This window comes from Lampetra fluviatilis, chromosome 26 (assembly GCF_964198595.1).
Source record: "Lampetra fluviatilis chromosome 26, kcLamFluv1.1, whole genome shotgun sequence".
NCBI lineage: Eukaryota > Metazoa > Chordata > Hyperoartia > Petromyzontiformes > Petromyzontidae > Lampetra > Lampetra fluviatilis.
Window position 1 is genome coordinate 9,029,905 of NC_136300.1, and position 1,234 is coordinate 9,031,138.

Below are 1,234 nucleotides of genomic sequence, written 5' to 3' on the forward strand. Positions count from 1 at the left end.
CGCGCATGCGCGAACTGCCCCCCCCCCCCCGCTGCCTGTACCGCATAAAACACTACAGACTCATAACACTACAGGCATCAAACTCTACAATCTTTCTTCTTGGTTCTTTCGGTAAAGTCACGTAGAAGGGAAGTAATAAAATAATAAAAATAAAACAATAAAATAATTCTCACGACGTTTCGGCCACAACGCAAGCAGCCGTCCTCAGGTGAAGACCAGGTCTGTCGGGGAGACAGCGTCTGCTATTGACTCGAGAGAAATAAAAACCCGTCGCATAGCTGTGAACCCCTTATTAGTGCCCTTACCTTGAATATTACAGAGCAACTCAGACCGTGTTGGTCACCCCGTGCCCTGAGAAATGTCAACGTTCATCTTACAAAGCCACATCACTACAAGTGAGAAACACAGACAAATAGACACGGTTTTTGTTGCTTCTTTGCCCGTGTTGAAACGGCTGTACGCCGCATGGACGGTGAAAACTCAATTTCCCTGTAACAATAACACGGGGCTTAAACCGTATTGGGGTTTGATAATTGGTTTTTTACCCTTTTATCTGGCAACAAAACTGACACCTTTTTTTACAAGGAGTCATGTTTGCATTGACCACAATACCTGCGGTCGGAATGCAAACAAAAACACAACTCTGATAATGTATGCACTGTTCTTGAAATTGATTGGTCCACACCCGAGACAGCCTTCTTTAGAGCCTAGTCTCACATGGTGTTGGACCAGAAAAAAGGTGTCAGTTTTGTTGCCAGGTAAAAGGGTAAAAAAAACAATTATCATATTTTGTTACTGGCAAATGAGGTTCCAATGGCGTATGGGGTTTGACAGCTGTGATGGAATCTCAAACGCGATGTTAGAGGTAAATCCTCGGTAGCCTGGCAACAGGGTCACGAACCTCCCTCAATGTTGGAGGTAAATCCTTGGTAGCCTGGCAACAGGGTCACGCACCTCCCCCTCAATGTTGGAGGTAAATCCTCTGGAGCCTGACATCAGGGCCCTGTGCACTCAGTCACATATTCACTTTAAGATGTTTTTTGTTCATGTTTTTGTGTTTTGTTTGTTGCGGTTGCACCCGATTCAAGAGCCGAATGGCTCACAGGGCTACACCTAATACATGAACTTGAACGCCCCTCCCCCCTCAATGTTGGAGGTAAATCCTCTGGAGCCTGGCAACAGGACCACGCCCCTCCCCTCAATGTTGGAGGTAAATCCTCGGTAGCCCTGCAAC